The sequence below is a fragment of the Ambystoma mexicanum genome, chromosome 10 (genome assembly GCF_040938575.1).
Source record: "Ambystoma mexicanum isolate Mex_15411 chromosome 10, UKY_AmexF1_1, whole genome shotgun sequence".
NCBI classification, from domain to species: domain Eukaryota; kingdom Metazoa; phylum Chordata; class Amphibia; order Caudata; family Ambystomatidae; genus Ambystoma; species Ambystoma mexicanum.
Genome location: NC_090932.1, coordinates 1,535,751,317 through 1,535,767,223, shown reverse-complemented (window position 1 = coordinate 1,535,767,223; position 15,907 = coordinate 1,535,751,317). Strand labels below are relative to the sequence as shown.

At 50.5% G+C, this 15,907-nt stretch overlaps 4 non-coding genes across 4 annotated transcripts; all 4 read left to right on the top strand.

The window, feature by feature from the left end:
- The first annotated feature begins 2,332 nt into the window (after window positions 1–2,332).
- LOC138496635 (U4 spliceosomal RNA) lies at window positions 2,333–2,473 on the top strand. Its single transcript, XR_011278129.1, has one exon. It is a non-coding gene; the product is annotated as a U4 spliceosomal RNA (small nuclear RNA).
- A 3,508-nt stretch (window positions 2,474–5,981) lies between these two features.
- Window positions 5,982–6,122, top strand: LOC138496720 (U4 spliceosomal RNA). The gene has a single exon (XR_011278206.1). It is a non-coding gene; the product is annotated as a U4 spliceosomal RNA (small nuclear RNA).
- Window positions 6,123–9,707: 3,585 nt separating this feature from the next.
- On the top strand, window positions 9,708–9,848 carry LOC138496719 (U4 spliceosomal RNA). Its single transcript, XR_011278205.1, has one exon. It is a non-coding gene; the product is annotated as a U4 spliceosomal RNA (small nuclear RNA).
- Window positions 9,849–13,356: 3,508 nt separating this feature from the next.
- LOC138496701 (U4 spliceosomal RNA) lies at window positions 13,357–13,497 on the top strand. Its single transcript, XR_011278189.1, has one exon. It is a non-coding gene; the product is annotated as a U4 spliceosomal RNA (small nuclear RNA).
- Window positions 13,498–15,907: the final 2,410 nt, after the last annotated feature.

Below are 15,907 nucleotides of genomic sequence, written 5' to 3'. Positions count from 1 at the left end.
TGGTTGGTGCATCTGGAACGCTGGTCGAGGGTTCTCAGACGGCTTTAGTGACTGCAGCGTGAGAACAGCCACAGTGGTGCAGCCGGTCGCAGTTTGAGAGCTCGACTGCTTCGAAAAAGTCCTTAAAAGATGGACGCTGGTTGATGCTTGTTGTGGCACTCCTCCGAGCTTCTTCTCAATGCTTGGGTCGACGTTTAAGGCGGCCGACCCAAAGCTGAGAAGAGTGTTTGCCGGCAACGGCCTTGTCCTTTGTTCAGAGACTCTCTGGCACTTCCCACCTAGGAAGCTTGCTGGCTTAACCTAGCAGGGCACGCTGTGTGCTGGCTGGGTACCGGTTCTGGTGCTGCTTGATGGATCCTCTGAGTCGGGTATCTCCCTCTGTTCCCTGGGAGATGTTTTGGGAGGTATTTTGCTTCCCTCTTGGAAATCCTGGACTTCCTTCACTGGCGGAAGCCGTGAGGCAGACTGTACCATCACCGAGGGTCCGAATGAGTCCTTCTTCGTACTCCTTTTGAAGTCGTCGGATGATCTGCTTAGTGAGGGGCTCAGCCCTCTTTTAAAGCCAAATGGGCCCCAGTGATTGGAGCATGCTAAGCCTACCTTAAAGACCCAATCCTGGGTCCCCACCACCAATCTTCTGTCATGCTTAAGGTCATGACCAGAGTGCTTTGCAACAGGAAAGGTAAGGGGTGACAACATGTACTACTAAGCCGCACCCATCTTCCTGTCTCCTGTGGATCAAAGTGGCTCTCTGGTTAATTGAGCTCGAGAACAGACTGTCTGCATCAAATCACATATATCTTCCCTCTGAAAGGGGGTGGCCCTGCAGCGGTTGCCTACTGTAAACAGTTGTTCCACACATGACATTCAATGGCCTTCATACAGAGGGGTGGGAGCTAGCTTCAAGCTGACACATTGCATATGAAAAAGGTGTTGGGGTTTCCTGCCCTGTGTTAGTTCTGTGAACAGGCCTCTTGGCAGGCCTGCTTCACTTAACTCTCATCAGTATGCGCTGCCATCAGAGAGAACCTAACAATAGGCAGGGCATATCGATGGAGCCTTTGCTATTTTAAGTAGGCTGACCAGGGACGGAGGAAGGCGTTGCCTTCCCCCTTCAGAGATGCTTTGATGTACCCATGGCTGTCACATTGCAGCTAAATGTGACAGGAGGACCGCACCGGTAGACTGTGTCCCCCAGAGTGCACTTGACTATGTGTTTGTTGTGCAGTGTCCATTGGGAAATGTGTGCGGAATAGCCCCACACATTTCCAGGAGCTTTACCTACCAACATTCCATTTCTTTTTTAAAAGTATCAAACCAGCCCAGGCGGAGCGCACACTACCCGTGCGGATGGTCTAATTCCTCACTCTTGGTCAGGTTCTTCAATTCCTACCAGTAAAGTGGTCTCTTCTGTCTGTGTCTGCACTTCATTTGCACAGCAAACAGGCATGTCTTTCCCATGGCAACAGTGTCTTCTCCAAGCTGCACACACAGACAGCCGTTTCTCAGGATAAATGTTCTCTTCTGACCTCAGTGGCAGAGCCACACTAAGCAGATGGCTCTGCAAAGGCCGAGGGGCTACAGCAAAAAGCCTGAACAGGGCAAGGCCGCTTCATTTTTGGCAGTGGAGTGGAAGTAGAATTGCAGGGTCCGCCCTATGAGACATGGTACAAGACGTGAATTACATAGGACCTTTTCACTTTTCCCAGAGTCCCCTGCAAAATCGGGTCTATTTTCAAGGACAAGTGCAATTATCACAAACAGGTAGGTATGTGATGGCATGGAAATGTATCGAAATTGTAATGGTTTGGTCAACAGTTGGAACGCTCAGAGACAAATTGATTCACTTCTTGTCAATGTCCTGGCTGCACTGCAGAAACAGCTGGTCGTCCTGGTGGAGCATCACTTCACCTGTCCCCAAAGGAGCCCATTTCTCGATGCTGTCCTCGCTCCTGTGCAATCCTCCAATGGCTCTTTGCATTCTCAAGCCTCTCCCATGTTGCCTTGGCAGCGGCCTGCCCAATAATCTCTCAGGAGGGCGTGGTCACTTGCCAACAGGCCACCGATCATGCTAAGGGAAAGAGCGCACAGGTAGCAGCCTGCTCATTTGCATGTTTACTCCCAGAATCCTATGCATACCTTGCTACTATATTTGCTGTCAGTTTGGTGAGCGCAAGATGATACAGGTGTTCACCTCAACAAATCTCGGCACTGGAATCCAGGCGGTTTTATGAGTTTGACAAAGGATGCTCAGGATGGAGCTTGCTGGGATCAGTGCAAGTTAAATGGGAATCCATTCCCGGGGCGCACGGGCCTCTGGGTCAGGTGCTTTAGCTTTGCGCAGTGGCAGTATCGTAGCTCATGAGGTCTAACCGAGGCGCGATTATTGCTTATTGAAAACTTTACCCAATACCCCGCCATGACAGCTTGAAATATAGCTGGAATTGGTAATTTTTGACAGTCTCTACGGAGGCTGAACCGATTTGTTTGAAAAGGAGACAATGACGCTTTTACTCCACTGGAGAAGACCTAGCAAGAGGGGTGTGTTTTTCGGAACCCATCCCTTCTATTCTTTGTTCTCTCGTGGCCTACCCTCAACAAAGGGGTTTACTTCCAGAAGCTAGCGCATTCGTAAACTCCAAGCGGCGCAGCGAAGTCTATGGAACCGTGACCATGCAGCAGGTGCATTAAGCGCCTCAGTTGTCTCGCTGCCTTCCTGATCTCACGACATGAAAACCATGAGCTTTCAGAACCTAGCAGACAGTGACCTGTCTGCCTTCGATCCTCTTTGCCACATCTGCTCTTGCGAAAGTCATCAGATTGTTGGATGGTTACTCAGGGAGGTCTGGCTGCCACTGAAGCCAACCGCAGCAGAGGGGTCGCTTTACCTTTGGCCTTCGCTCACCATCTCAGTCTTCCCAAGAGAGGCAAAAGGGCATTTCTGTCCCCATGCATTCTATAGACACATATTCACGTGGAGTCAACAACCCGACCTCTCTTGGTGTGACGAATCAACTTCCGGGGCACTAGTGGTCCAGGGAGGAATATCGCTTTCTAGACCATCAATCAGTCCCACACCTCTAGTACACCGGAAGGGGTCCGAACAGTGGACAGAACGTCAGGCTGGTTAGTTGCAACAGAGCGAAAAAACAATTGTGACCCACTGATAAAAGGGACTGTCCAGTCAAGGTTGTATACAAATATCTACTTTAGTATTAATACAACAGACAGTTCTAACACACTACAAAATACAACCCACCCTATAAAGGAAAACAGGGGACAGACAGTTTCACAAAGGAGAGGGATGCACTCTGGATACTGACAGGAGTGCAGTCGGTAAAGCAATCAGTCTGAACTGTTCAAGGTTATTTGGTTGCAGCAGCAAGGGAGCAAGAGGTCGTAAATGTCACTAAGGGCCTTCGGAGAAGGACCAGGGGGACAGAACCACAATGTAACTGGTGTTTGAGATGATCTTGGTACTCGACAGCATCGAGTGGCTTCCAGCCTGCTTTGTAGCTCCGGCGACAGAGTTCAAGAGGGACGACAGATGCGGATATCAGTTGGCAGGCAGTTTGGTAAGCGAGGCTGGGCGGACGGCTGCAGGCTGCCCTACCCGGCGGCTCGGGGTGAAGAATCGTTGTCTGTGTGCTGGTTGGTGGATCTGGAACGCTGGTCGAGGGTTCTCAGACGGCTTTAGTGACTGCAGCGTGAGAACAGCCACAGTGGTGCAGCCGGTCGCAGTTTGAGAGCTCGACTGCTTCGAAAAAGTCCTTAAAAGATGGACGCTGGTTGATGCTTGTTGTGGCACTCCTCCGAGCTTCTTCTCAATGCTTGGGTCGACGTTTAAGGCGGCCGACCCAAAGCTGAGAAGAGTGTTTGCCGGCAACGGCCTTGTCCTTTGTTCAGAGACTCTCTGGCACTTCCCACCTAGGAAGCTTGCTGGCTTAACCTAGCAGGGCACGCTGTGTGCTGGCTGGGTACCGGTTCTGGTGCTGCTTGATGGATCCTCTGAGTCGGGTATCTCCCTCTGTTCCCTGGGAGATGTTTTGGGAGGTATTTTGCTTCCCTCTTGGAAATCCTGGACTTCCTTCACTGGCGGAAGCCGTGAGGCAGACTGTACCATCACCGAGGGTCCGAATGAGTCCTTCTTCGTACTCCTTTTGAAGTCGTTGGATGATCTGCTTAGTGAGGGGCTCAGCCCTCTTTTAAAGCCAAATGGGCCCCAGTGATTGGAGCATGCTAAGCCTACCTTAAAGACCCAATCCTGGGTCCCCACCACCAATCTTCTGTCATGCGTAAGGTCATGACCAGAGTGCTTTGCAACAGGAAAGGTAAGGGGTGACAACATGTACTACTAAGCCGCACCCATCTTCCTGTCTCCTGTGGATCAAAGTGGCTCTCTGGTTAATTGAGCTCGAGAACAGACTGTCTGCATCAAATCACATATATCTTCCCTCTGAAAGGGGGTGGCCCTGCAGCGGTTGCCTACTGTAAACAGTTGTTCCACACATGACATTCAATGGCCTTCATACAGAGGGGTGGGAGCTAGCTTCAAGCTGACACATTGCATATGAAAAAGGTGTTGGGGTTTCCTGCCCTGTGTTAGTTCTGTGAACAGGCCTCTTGGCAGGCCTGCTTCACTTAACTCTCATCAGTATGCGCTGCCATCAGAGAGAACCTAACAATAGGCAGGGCATATCGATGGAGCCTTTGCTATTTTAAGTAGGCTGACCAGGGACGGAGGAAGGCGTTGCCTTCCCCCTTCAGAGATGCTTTGATGTACCCATGGCTGTCACATTGCAGCTAAATGTGACAGGAGGACCGCACCGGTAGACTGTGTCCCCCAGAGTGCACTTGACTATGTGTTTGTTGTGCAGTGTCCATTGGGAAATGTGTGCGGAATAGCCCCACACATTTCCAGGAGGTTTACCTACCAACATTCCATTTCTTTTTTAAAAGTATCAAACCAGCCCAGGCGGAGCGCACACTCCCCGTGCGGATGGTCTAATTCCTCACTCTTGGTCAGGTTCTTCAATTCCTACCAGTCAAGTGGTCTCTTCTGTCTGTGTCTGCACTTCATTTGCACAGCAAACAGGCATGTCTTTCCCATGGCAACAGTGTCTTCTCCAAGCTGCACACACAGACAGCCGTTTCTCAGGCTAAATGTTCTCTTCTGACCTCAGTGGCAGAGCCACACTAAGCAGATGGCTCTGCAAAGGCCCAGGGGCTACAGCAAAAAGCCTGAACAGGGCAAGGCCGCTTCATTTTTGGCAGTGGAGTGGAAGTAGAATTGCAGGGTCCGCCCTATGAGACAGGGTACAAGACGTGAATTACATAGGACCTTTTCACTTTTCCCAGAGTCCCCTGCAAAATCGGGTCTATTTTCAAGGACAAGTGCAATTATCACAAACAGGTAGGTATGTGATGGCATGGAAATGTATCGAAATTGTAATGGTTTGGTCAACAGTTGGAACGCTCAGAGACAAATTGATTCACTTCTTGTCAATGTCCTGGCTGCACTGCAGAAACAGCTGGTCGTCCTGGTGGAGCATCACTTCACCTGTCCCCAAAGGAGCCCATTTCTCGATGCTGTCCTCGTTCCTGTGCAATCCTCCAATGGCTCTTTGCATTCTCAAGCCTCTCCCATGTTGCCTTGGCAGCGGCCTGCCCAATAATCTCTCAGGAGGGCGGGGTCACTTGCCAACAGGCCACCGATCATGCTAAGGGAAAGAGCGCACAGGTAGCAGCCTGCTCATTTGCATGTTTACTCCCAGAATCCTATGCATACCTTGCTACTATATTTGCTGTCAGTTTGGTGAGCGCAAGATGATACAGGTGTTCACCTCAACAAATCTCGGCACTGGAATCCAGGCGGTTTTATGAGTTTGACAAAGGATGCTCAGGATGGAGCTTGCTGGGATCAGTGCAAGTTAAATGGGAATCCATTTCCGGGGCGCACGGGCCTCTGGGTCAGGTGCTTTAGGTTTGCGCAGTGGCAGTATCGTAGCTCATGAGGTTTAACCGAGGCGCGATTATTGCTTATTGAAAACTTTACCCAATACCCCGCCATGACAGCTTGAAATATAGCTGGAATTGGTAATTTTTGACAGTCTCTACGGAGGCTGAACCGATTTGTTTGAAAAGGAGACAGTGACGCTTTTATTCCACTGGAGAAGACCTAGCAAGAGGGGTGTGTTTTTCGGAACCCATCCCTTCTATTCTTTGTTCTCTCGTGGCCTACCCTCAACAAAGGGGTTTACTTCCAGAAGCTAGCGCATTCGTAAACTCCAAGCGGCGCAGCGAAGTCTATGGAACCGTGACCATGCAGCAGGTGCATTAAGCGCCTCAGTTGTCTCGCTGCCTTCCTGATCTCACGACATGAAAACCATGAGCTTTCAGAACCTAGCAGACAGTGACCTGTCTGCCTTCGATCCTCTTTGCCACATCTGCTCTTGCGAAAGTCATCAGATTGTTGGATGGTTACTCAGGGAGGTCTGGCTGCCACTGAAGCCAACCGCAGCAGAGGGGTCGCTTTACCTTTGGCCTTCGCTCACCATCTCAGTCTTCCCAAGAGAGGCAAAAGGGCATTTCTGTCCCCATGCATTCTATAGACACATATTCACGTGGAGTCAACAACCCGACCTCTCTTGGTGTGACGAATCAACTTCCGGGGCACTAGTGGTCCAGGGAGGAATATCGCTTTCTAGACCATCAATCAGTCCCACACCTCTAGTACACCGGAAGGGGTCCGAACAGTGGACGGAACGTCAGGCTGGTTAGTTGCAACAGAGCGAAAAAACAATTGTGACCCACTGATAAAAGGGACTGTCCAGTCAAGGTTGTATACAAATATCTACTTTAGTATTAATACAACAGACAGTTCTAACACACTACAAAATACAACCCACCCTATAAAGGAAAACAGGGGACAGACAGTTTCACAAAGGAGAGGGATGCACTCTGGATACTGACAGGAGTGCAGTCGGTAAAGCAATCAGTCTGAACTGTTCAAGGTTATTTGGTTGCAGCAGCAAGGGAGCAAGAGGTCGTAAATGTCACTAAGGGCCTTCGGAGAAGGACCAGGGGGACAGAACCACAATGTAACTGGTGTTTGAGATGATCTTGGTACTCGACAGCATCGAGTGGCTTCCAGCCTGCTTTGTAGCTCCGGCGACAGAGTTCAAGAGGGACGACAGATGCGGATATCAGTTGGCAGGCAGTTTGGTAAGCGAGGCTGGGCGGACGGCTGCAGGCTGCCCTACCCGGCGGCTCGGGGTGAAGAATCGTTGTCTGTGTGCTGGTTGGTGGATCTGGAACGCTGGTCGAGGGTTCTCAGACGGCTTTAGTGACTGCAGCGTGAGAACAGCCACAGTGGTGCAGCCGGTCGCAGTTTGAGAGCTCGACTGCTTCGAAAAAGTCCTTAAAAGATGGACGCTGGTTGATGCTTGTTGTGGCACTCCTCCGAGCTTCTTCTCAATGCTTGGGTCGACGTTTAAGGCGGCCGACCCAAAGCTGAGAAGAGTGTTTGCCGGCAACGGCCTTGTCCTTTGTTCAGAGACTCTCTGGCACTTCCCACCTAGGAAGCTTGCTGGCTTAACCTAGCAGGGCACGCTGTGTGCTGGCTGGGTACCGGTTCTGGTGCTGCTTGATGGATCCTCTGAGTCGGGTATCTCCCTCTGTTCCCTGGGAGATGTTTTGGGAGGTATTTTGCTTCCCTCTTGGAAATCCTGGACTTCCTTCACTGGCGGAAGCCGTGAGGCAGACTGTACCATCACCGAGGGTCCGAATGAGTCCTTCTTCGTACTCCTTTTGAAGTCGTCGGATGATCTGCTTAGTGAGGGGCTCAGCCCTCTTTTAAAGCCAAATGGGCCCCAGTGATTGGAGCATGCTAAGCCTACCTTAAAGACCCAATCCTGGGTCCCCACCACCAATCTTCTGTCATGCGTAAGGTCATGACCAGAGTGCTTTGCAACAGGAAAGGTAAGGGGTGACAACATGTACTACTAAGCCGCACCCATCTTCCTGTCTCCTGTGGATCAAAGTGGCTCTCTGGTTAATTGAGCTCGAGAACAGACTGTCTGCATCAAATCACATATATCTTCCCTCTGAAAGGGGGTGGCCCTGCAGCGGTTGCCTACTGTAAACAGTTGTTCCACACATGACATTCAATGGCCTTCATACAGAGGGGTGGGAGCTAGCTTCAAGCTGACACATTGCATATGAAAAAGGTGTTGGGGTTTCCTGCCCTGTGTTAGTTCTGTGAACAGGCCTCTTGGCAGGCCTGCTTCACTTAACTCTCATCAGTATGCGCTGCCATCAGAGAGAACCTAACAATAGGCAGGGCATATCGATGGAGCCTTTGCTATTTTAAGTAGGCTGACCAGGGACGGAGGAAGGCGTTGCCTTCCCCCTTCAGAGATGCTTTGATGTACCCATGGCTGTCACATTGCAGCTAAATGTGACAGGAGGACCGCACCGGTAGACTGTGTCCCCCAGAGTGCACTTGACTATGTGTTTGTTGTGCAGTGTCCATTGGGAAATGTGTGCGGAATAGCCCCACACATTTCCAGGAGGTTTACCTACCAACATTCCATTTCTTTTTTAAAAGTATCAAACCAGCCCAGGCGGAGCGCACACTCCCCGTGCGGATGGTCTAATTCCTCACTCTTGGTCAGGTTCTTCAATTCCTACCAGTCAAGTGGTCTCTTCTGTCTGTGTCTGCACTTCATTTGCACAGCAAACAGGCATGTCTTTCCCATGGCAACAGTGTCTTCTCCAAGCTGCACACACAGACAGCCGTTTCTCAGGCTAAATGTTCTCTTCTGACCTCAGTGGCAGAGCCACACTAAGCAGATGGCTCTGCAAAGGCCCAGGGGCTACAGCAAAAAGCCTGAACAGGGCAAGGCCGCTTCATTTTTGGCAGTGGAGTGGAAGTAGAATTGCAGGGTCCGCCCTATGAGACAGGGTACAAGACGTGAATTACATAGGACCTTTTCACTTTTCCCAGAGTCCCCTGCAAAATCGGGTCTATTTTCAAGGACAAGTGCAATTATCACAAACAGGTAGGTATGTGATGGCATGGAAATGTATCGAAATTGTAATGGTTTGGTCAACAGTTGGAACGCTCAGAGACAAATTGATTCACTTCTTGTCAATGTCATGGCTGCACTGCAGAAACAGCTGGTCGTCCTGGTGGAGCATCACTTCACCTGTCCCCAAAGGAGCCCATTTCTCGATGCTGTCCTCGTTCCTGTGCAATCCTCCAATGGCTCTTTGCATTCTCAAGCCTCTCCCATGTTGCCTTGGCAGCGGCCTGCCCAATAATCTCTCAGGAGGGCGGGGTCACTTGCCAACAGGCCACCGATCATGCTAAGGGAAAGAGCGCACAGGTAGCAGCCTGCTCATTTGCATGTTTACTCCCAGAATCCTATGCATACCTTGCTACTATATTTGCTGTCAGTTTGGTGAGCGCAAGATGATACAGGTGTTCACCTCAACAAATCTCGGCACTGGAGAAGAAAAAAAAAAAAAAAAAAAACAAAAAAAAAAAAACAAAAAAAAAAAAAAAAAAAAACAAATCTCGGCACTGGAATCCAGGCGGTTTTATGAGTTTGACAAAGGATGCTCAGGATGGAGCTCGCTGGGATCAGTGCAAGTTAAATGGGAATCCATTTCCGGGGCGCACGGGCCTCTGGGTCAGGTGCTTTAGGTTTGCGCAGTGGCAGTATCGTAGCTCATGAGGTTTAACCGAGGCGCGATTATTGCTTATTGAAAACTTTACCCAATACCCCGCCATGACAGCTTGAAATATAGCTGGAATTGGTAATTTTTGACAGTCTCTACGGAGGCTGAACCGATTTGTTTGAAAAGGAGACAATGACGCTTTTACTCCACTGGAGAAGACCTAGCAAGAGGGGTGTGTTTTTCGGAACCCATCCCTTCTATTCTTTGTTCTCTCGTGGCCTACCCTCAACAAAGGGGTTTACTTCCAGAAGCTAGCGCATTCGTAAACTCCAAGCGGCGCAGCGAAGTCTATGGAACCGTGACCATGCAGCAGGTGCATTAAGCGCCTCAGTTGTCTCGCTGCCTTCCTTATCTCACGACATGAAAACCATGAGCTTTCAGAACCTAGCAGACAGTGACCTGTCTGCCTTCGATCCTCTTTGCCACATCTGCTCTTGCGAAAGTCATCAGATTGTTGGATGGTTACTCAGGGAGGTCTGGCTGCCACTGAAGCCAACCGCAGCAGAGGGGTCGCTTTACCTTTGGCCTTCGCTCACCATCTCAGTCTTCCCAAGAGAGGCAAAAGGGCATTTCTGTCCCCATGCATTCTATAGACACATATTCACGTGGAGTCAACAACCCGACCTCTCTTGGTGTGACGAATCAACTTCCGGGGCACTGGTGGTCCAGGGAGGAATATCGCTTTCTAGACCATCAATCAGTCCCACACCTCTAGTACACCGGAAGGGGTCCGAACAGTGGACGGAACGTCAGGCTGGTTAGTTGCAACAGAGCGAAAAAACAATTGTGACCCACTGATAAAAGGGACTGTCCAGTCAAGGTTGTATACAAATATCTACTTTAGTATTAATACAACAGACAGTTCTAACACACTACAAAATACAACCCACCCTATAAAGGAAAACAGGGGACAGACAGTTTCACAAAGGAGAGGGATGCACTCTGGATACTGACAGGAGTGCAGTCGGTAAAGCAATCAGTCTGAACTGTTCAAGGTTATTTGGTTGCAGCAGCAAGGGAGCAAGAGGTCGTAAATGTCACTAAGGGCCTTCGGAGAAGGACCAGGGGGACAGAACCACAATGTAACTGGTGTTTGAGATGATCTTGGTACTCGACAGCATCGAGTGGCTTCCAGCATGCTTTGTAGCTCCGGCGGCAGAGTTCAAGAGGGACGACAGATGCGGATATCAGTTGGCAGGCAGTTTGGTAAGCGAGGCTGGGCGGACGGCTGCAGGCTGCCCTACCCGGCGGCTCGGGGTGAAGAATCGTTGTCTGTGTGCTGGTTGGTGGATCTGGAACGCTGGTCGAGGGTTCTCAGACGGCTTTAGTGACTGCAGCGTGAGAACAGCCACAGTGGTGCAGCCGGTCGCAGTTTGAGAGCTCGACTGCTTCGAAAAAGTCCTTAAAAGATGGACGCTGGTTGATGCTTGTTGTGGCACTCCTCCGAGCTTCTTCTCAATGCTTGGGTCGACGTTTAAGGCGGCCGACCCAAAGCTGAGAAGAGTGTTTGCCGGCAACGGCCTTGTCCTTTGTTCAGAGACTCTCTGGCACTTCCCACCTAGGAAGCTTGCTGGCTTAACCTAGCAGGGCACGCTGTGTGCTGGCTGGGTACCGGTTCTGGTGCTGCTTGATGGATCCTCTGAGTCGGGTATCTCCCTCTGTTCCCTGGGAGATGTTTTGGGAGGTATTTTGCTTCCCTCTTGGAAATCCTGGACTTCCTTCACTGGCGGAAGCCGTGAGGCAGACTGTACCATCACCGAGGGTCCGAATGAGTCCTTCTTCGTACTCCTTTTGAAGTCGTCGGATGATCTGCTTAGTGAGGGGCTCAGCCCTCTTTTAAAGCCAAATGGGCCCCAGTGATTGGAGCATGCTAAGCCTACCTTAAAGACCCAATCCTGGGTCCCCACCACCAATCTTCTGTCATGCGTAAGGTCATGACCAGAGTGCTTTGCAACAGGAAAGGTAAGGGGTGACAACATGTACTACTAAGCCGCACCCATCTTCCTGTCTCCTGTGGATCAAAGTGGCTCTCTGGTTAATTAAGCTCGAGAACAGACTGTCTGCATCAAATCACATATATCTTCCCTCTGAAAGGGGGTGGCCCTGCAGCGGTTGCCTACTGTAAACAGTTGTTCCACACATGACATTCAATGGCCTTCATACAGAGGGGTGGGAGCTAGCTTCAAGCTGACACATTGCATATGAAAAAGGTGTTGGGGTTTCCTGCCCTGTGTTAGTTCTGTGAACAGGCCTCTTGGCAGGCCTGCTTCACTTAACTCTCATCAGTATGCGCTGCCATCAGAGAGAACCTAACAATAGGCAGGGCATATCGATGGAGCCTTTGCTATTTTAAGTAGGCTGACCAGGGCCGGAGGAAGGCGTTGCCTTCCCCCTTCAGAGATGCTTTGATGTACCCATGGCTGTCACATTGCAGCTAAATGTGACAGGAGGACCGCACCGGTAGACTGTGTCCCCCAGAGTGCACTTGACTATGTGTTTGTTGTGCAGTGTCCATTGGGAAATGTGTGCGGAATAGCCCCACACATTTCCAGGAGGTTTACCTACCAACATTCCATTTCTTTTTTAAAAGTATCAAACCAGCCCAGGCGGAGCGCACACTCCCCGTGCGGATGGTCTAATTCCTCACTCTTGGTCAGGTTCTTCAATTCCTACCAGTCAAGTGGTCTCTTCTGTCTGTGTCTGCACTTCATTTGCACAGCAAACAGGCATGTCTTTCCCATAGCAACAGTGTCTTCTCCAAGCTGCACACACAGACAGCCGTTTCTCAGGCTAAATGTTCTCTTCTGACCTCAGTGGCAGAGCCACACTAAGCAGATGGCTCTGCAAAGGCCCAGGGGCTACAGCAAAAAGCCTGAACAGGGCAAGGCCGCTTCATTTTTGGCAGTGGAGTGGAAGTAGAATTGCAGGGTCCGCCCTATGAGACAGGGTACAAGACGTGAATTACATAGGACCTTTTCACTTTTCCCAGAGTCCCCTGCAAAATCGGGTCTATTTTCAAGGACAAGTGCAATTATCACAAACAGGTAGGTATATGATGGCATGGAAATGTATCGAAATTGTAATGGTTTGGTCAACAGTTGGAACGCTCAGAGACAAATTGATTCACTTCTTGTCAATGTCCTGGCTGCACTGCAGAAACAGCTGGTCGTCCTGGTGGAGCATCACTTCACCTGTCCCCAAAGGAGCCCATTTCTCGATGCTGTCCTCGCTCCTGTGCAATCCTCCAATGGCTCTTTGCATTCTCAAGCCTCTCCCATGTTGCCTTGGCAGCGGCCTGCCCAATAATCTCTCAGGAGGGCGGGGTCACTTGCCAACAGGCCACCGATCATGCTAAGGGAAAGAGCGCACAGGTAGCAGCCTGCTCATTTGCATGTTTACTCCCAGAATCCTATGCATACCTTGCTACTATATTTGCTGTCAGTTTGGTGAGCGCAAGATGATACAGGTGTTCACCTCAACAAATCTCGGCACTGGAATCCAGGCGGTTTTATGAGTTTGACAAAGGATGCTCAGGATGGAGCTTGCTGGGATCAGTGCAAGTTAAATGGGAATCCATTCCCGGGGCGCACGGGCCTCTGGGTCAGGTGCTTTAGCTTTGCGCAGTGGCAGTATCGTAGCTCATGAGGTTTAACCGAGGCGCGATTATTGCTTATTGAAAACTTTACCCAATACCCCGCCATGACAGCTTGAAATATAGCTGGAATTGGTGATTTTTGACAGTCTCTACGGAGGCTGAACCGATTTGTTTGAAAAGGAGACAATGACGCTTTTACTCCACTGGAGAAGACCTAGCAAGAGGGGTGTGTTTTTCGGAACCCATCCCTTCTATTCTTTGTTCTCTCGTGGCCTACCCTCAACAAAGGGGCTTACTTCCAGAAGCTAGCGCATTCGTAAACTCCAAGCGGCGCAGCGAAGTCTATGGAACCGTGACCATGCAGCAGGTGCATTAAGCGCCTCAGTTGTCTCGCTGCCTTCCTGATCTCACGACATGAAAACCATGAGCTTTCAGAACCTAGCAGACAGTGACCTGTCTGCCTTCGATCCTCTTTGCCACATCTGCTCTTGCGAAAGTCATCAGATTGTTGGATGGTTACTCAGGGAGGTCTGGCTGCCACTGAAGCCAACCGCAGCAGAGGGGTCGCTTTACCTTTGGCCTTCGCTCACCATCTCAGTCTTCCCAAGAGAGGCAAAAGGGCCTTTCTGTCCCCATGCATTCTATAGACACATATTCACGTGGAGTCAACAACCCGACCTCTCTTGGTGTGACGAATCAACTTCCGGGGCACTAGTGGTCCAGGGAGGAATATCGCTTTCTAGACCATCAATCAGTCCCACACCTCTAGTACACCGGAAGGGGTCCGAACAGTGGACGGAACGTCAGGCTGGTTAGTTGCAACAGAGCGAAAAAACAATTGTGACCCACTGATAAAAGGGACTGTCCAGTCAAGGTTGTATACAAATATCTACTTTAGTATTAATACAACAGACAGTTCTAACACACTACAAAATACAACCCACCCTATAAAGGAAAACAGGGGACAGACAGTTTCACAAAGGAGAGGGATGCACTCTGGATACTGACAGGAGTGCAGTCGGTAAAGCAATCAGTCTGAACTGTTCAAGGTTATTTGGTTGCAGCAGCAAGGGAGCAAGAGGTCGTAAATGTCACTAAGGGCCTTCGGAGAAGGACCAGGGGGACAGAACCACAATGTTACTGGTGTTTGAGATGATCTTGGTACTCGACAGCATCGAGTGGCTTCCAGCATGCTTTGTAGCTCCGGCGACAGAGTTCAAGAGGGACGACAGATGCGGATATCAGTTGGCAGGCAGTTTGGTAAGCGAGGCTGGGCGGACGGCTGCAGGCTGCCCTACCCGGCGGCTCGGGGTGAAGAATCGTTGTCTGTGTGCTGGTTGGTGGATCTGGAACGCTGGTCGAGGGTTCTCAGACGGCTTTAGTGACTGCAGCGTGAGAACAGCCACAGTGGTGCAGCCGGTCGCAGTTTGAGAGCTCGACTGCTTCGAAAAAGTCCTTAAAAGATGGACGCTGGTTGATGCTTGTTGTGGCACTCCTCCAAGCTTCTTCTCAATGCTTGGGTCGACGTTTAAGGCGGCCGACCCAAAGCTGAGAAGAGTGTTTGCCGGCAACGGCCTTGTCCTTTGTTCAGAGACTCTCTGGCACTTCCCACCTAGGAAGCTTGCTGGCTTAACCTAGCAGGGCACGCTGTGTGCTGGCTGGGTACCGGTTCTGGTGCTGCTTGATGGATCCTCTGAGTCGGGTATCTCCCTCTGTTCCCTGGGAGATGTTTTGGGAGGTATTTTGCTTCCCTCTTGGAAATCCTGGACTTCCTTCACTGGCGGAAGCCGTGAGGCAGACTGTACCATCACCGAGGGTCCGAATGAGTCCTTCTTCGTACTCCTTTTGAAGTCGTCGGATGATCTGCTTAGTGAGGGGCTCAGCCCTCTTTTAAAGCCAAATGGGCCCCAGTGATTGGAGCATGCTAAGCCTACCTTAAAGACCCAATCCTGGGTCCCCACCACCAATCTTCTGTCATGCGTAAGGTCATGACCAGAGTGCTTTGCAACAGGAAAGGTAAGGGGTGACAACATGTACTACTAAGCCGCACCCATCTTCCTGTCTCCTGTGGATCAAAGTGGCTCTCTGGTTAATTGAGCTCGAGAACAGACTGTCTGCATCAAATCACATATATCTTCCCTCTGAAAGGGGGTGGCCCTGCAGCGGTTGCCTACTGTAAACAGTTGTTCCACACATGACATTCAATGGCCTTCATACAGAGGGGTGGGAGCTAGCTTCAAGCTGACACATTGCATATGAAAAAGGTGTTGGGGTTTCCTGCCCTGTGTTAGTTCTGTGAACAGGCCTCTTGGCAGGCCTGCTTCACTTAACTCTCATCAGTATGCGCTGCCATCAGAGAGAACCTAACAATAGGCAGGGCATATCGATGGAGCCTTTGCTATTTTAAGTAGGCTGACCAGGGCCGGAGGAAGGCGTTGCCTTCCCCCTTCAGAGATGCTTTGATGTACCCATGGCTGTCACATTGCAGCTAAATGTGACAGGAGGACCGCACCGGTAGACTGTGTCCCCCAGAGTGCACTTGACTATGTGTTTGTTGTGCAGTGTCCA